The 3,556-nt window shown below is 37.3% G+C and overlaps 1 protein-coding gene across 10 annotated transcripts in view; it reads right to left on the bottom strand.

Moving 5' to 3' along the window:
* LOC106883318 (uncharacterized) overlaps positions 1 to 3,556 on the bottom strand; it is a 351,443-nt gene that overhangs the window by 298,917 nt on the left and 48,970 nt on the right. The gene's annotated exons all lie outside the window — the stretch shown is intronic.

Raw genomic sequence — 3,556 nt, 5'->3', positions numbered from 1 at the left:
ATATATATATATATATATATATATATATATATACAAGATTTAGATATCAGCTACAATAAATTTCATACGTATGACAATACAGTATTCCGACGAGCATGTATACCTGGTGTATGTCATCAGCCAATTACACACAGACATAGACATAGACACACGCGCACACACACGCGCACACACACGCGCACACACACACACACACACACACACACACATACACACACACACATAGAAACACACAGACACACATGAATACTATGTACATACATACATGCATATGTGTGTGTGAGCGTGCGCGTATGTAATGAACAGACTGCTAAGCGGCTGGTCCGAATCAATAATCAGTATGCAGTAAAATCAAAAAAACAGGGTGCAGTGGACTTTCTGTGGGGGTGGGGTGAAAAATACATGTGGTTATAAGCGTGGGCGTGCATGAATATGTGTGCACATGAGAAAGGCAGGAAATAGTGTACAGGTCGAAATTCCCTTGCAAAAGTCGGTTTAGTTACTAATTCTTTTGTATCCTCGCTTTAAATATAGTTCTGTATTTTCTCCATCTCATTAGTATTATTCGGGTTACAACTAGTGCCTTTAATCTTATTCCTTGTTTCTTTTTCTTTAATTTTTCTACCTGCGGTGGCCATGGTGAAAACAAAACCGCCCTATGCAAGAAAAAAGGGTCGCAAAGTTGTAGAGCAATGCACTTATTTAGTTAGCTGTGATGAAATATGAAGCGCAGAATCTTTAAAACTGATTTTCAATCAAAGAAAAATATGAAATCTTTCCCAAATTATATTAAAGCGTAAACTACAATCTTTGACCTTCAGTTAGGCTTTACAAACCTGTCTGTTATTGCACATATAATATTGTTGCTTGTACGTCGTACGAGGAATTATTAACGACCCTTGAAAGACATTGGTATGCTCTTTCTGTTCAGTTTCTGAGATGAGTGAAAACACTGTCTAGATAACTTGAATAAATCGTGAATATCAAGATGTCAAATATATCCGAAGAAATCAAGTGCAAACATTCAGTTCATTCTCTTCATATGCGAAATACGTAGATCAAGATATAAAATAGTGAAAATTATGTTAATATAGTTATAAATGATACATTTTGCCAGTGATACAAATCTAAGGTAAGTACAGAAAGATATTTTTTCAGTAGTCACGTTTCAGAGAGGGATGATTTGAATAATATATTAACACAGAACACGTGAATTCAGTACTAAAATATGTCTTAGTAGCATCAAAACCATCACTATGTGGCTTCTCTATTGTCATTCATGATCATACGCGCAGTGATACAGGCAGAAGCGTACATACATAGACAAGGAAACACACACATGCATAAACACACACATGCATAAGCACACACATGCATAGACACACACACACACCCTCTCTCACTCTCTTTCATTGTCTCCCTTTATCTCCCTCTCTCTCTCTTTCTCTCTCTCTCACATACACACACGCACGCGCGCGCAGGCATACACACATGCTCATGCACACACGCACACACACACACACAGACACACGCCCCCCCACACACACACAGAAACGTACATTAGAAGTACACTGGAAGAATGAGTATTCACAAGGAGTAAGTAAATTAAAAATAATCCCAGGTAGCAAGATTTCCTGCTGACAAATATCAGTAATTTTCCAAACAGAATTCAATATAGAAAGGTAAATTCTCGCATTCATTTTCCTACTGACCTTATTATTTTACTAATACGTTACCCTATATACAATCAAATATGCAATAGTCTAATACATGCATTTACACACACACACACACATAACAAAAATACGAATGGAAAACATCACATCGTTCATTGTACAAAGCCCCTTACAAACCGACAATTCTGTCAACATTATTAAAATACATGTCCACAGAACATTTTCGATGCGATCCAAAATTATATACATATATATATATATATGTATGTCTCTTCTATTTTTTAATTATTATAAATCTTCCAGTGAGGAGGGAACCAGTTTGCATCAAAGATACAAGGCTCCATTTTTGGGGTGTAGTTAACAAAAAACAAATTAGCATTTGGAACTTGAGAAAAGTCTTGCATAATTTTACTGTTCCACTCACAGATTGGACTTGTAATGTACGGATCAGCCGGTCAATTTCTCTTTCTGAAAATCCCGGTTTATCCAGATTCTCCTTTAAGCATTTACTAAAAAAAACCTAGAGCTCCAATTATTATCGGTATAAATATGAATTCATAGTCTGAATATAGAAGTTGGAGGTTTCGAAGCAGTTGCTCGTAGATATCCTCTTTTTCTTTGATTTGTATGTATTTATGTATGTATGTATGTGTGTATATGTATGTATGTATGTATGTATATATGTATGTATGTATGTATGTATGTATGTATGTATGTATGTATGTACACACACGCACACACACATGCACACACACACACACACACACACACACTTATATATACGTTGTCTGATCAGTAAGTATCAGAATTGTTACTGCAACAAAGCTAAAGCCCGCAGAATAAAACCACTTGGCGCAGATTGACCACGAACTTTGCTGTGCATGCGTACTAAGTTTTAACGTTCTAGATCACTTCCGCTGTTTACAGCAGTGCTTCGAAGGAACGTGTGTAGCGTGTGATCGACGAACTGACAATGACAGGGAAAGTTGAGCTGAAAATTTGCATCAAATTTTGCCAAAAGCTTGGTGATACATGCTGAATGGCCTACGCAAAGCTTTCAAATCTTTTTCATCGTTCTCGAAACAATCAAGGAGATATTGTGCAACTGAAACTCGTGTGACATTTTGGTTAGCTGAAAGCAGCTTCGGCACAAACTTGACAGACACGCGTCCCATACTCAAATCTTCAGTGATAATGAACTGAACTGAACCGTAACTAATCTGCATATCCTCTGATAACTCACGGACGGTGATTCAACGATTTCCCCTCTCAGCTGCACACACATGTGCAATGTTTTTCTCAGTTCTGCTGGTTATGGTCTCCCAGAACATCCGTCAATATCAACATATTTTCGACCATCTTGGAAACGTATGAACCACTCGTACGCTTGTGTGCGGCTCATACACTACGTTCCATAAACTTTCTGCAAATTTGCGTAGGCCTCTGAGCAGGTATCGGCATGACATCATTCTTTGCCATGATCAAACACACGATCACACGCTACACACCTTCTTTCAGGCACTGCTGTAAACAGCAGCAGTGAGCTAGAACATTGAAACTTAGCGCGCATGCCCAGCAGAGTTCATGGTCAATCAGAGTTCACTCTACTTTATCTTCGTTACAATAGTAGCAGTCCGGATACTTATTGATCAGACCTAGTATTTATGTATATCTTAATATATAAATCTGAAATTGTGTGTTTGTGTGAAGCCTTTTTGAATGTTTATAGAAATCCACATTTTCCACTTTTTCGTAAAAAATTTTACATCAATGGAATTTTCTCGATCTGAACTTTCCAGTGCAGTAATTAGATTTTTTAAATTCCGTTTACTTTGTGTGATTTAAGGGAGATTTGGCTGTTGTTTCTAGCAACTTTTATA

This window comes from Octopus bimaculoides, chromosome 2 (assembly GCF_001194135.2).
Source record: "Octopus bimaculoides isolate UCB-OBI-ISO-001 chromosome 2, ASM119413v2, whole genome shotgun sequence".
Lineage (NCBI taxonomy): Eukaryota > Metazoa > Mollusca > Cephalopoda > Octopoda > Octopodidae > Octopus > Octopus bimaculoides.
This window is presented reverse-complemented; position numbering and strand designations above follow the sequence as displayed.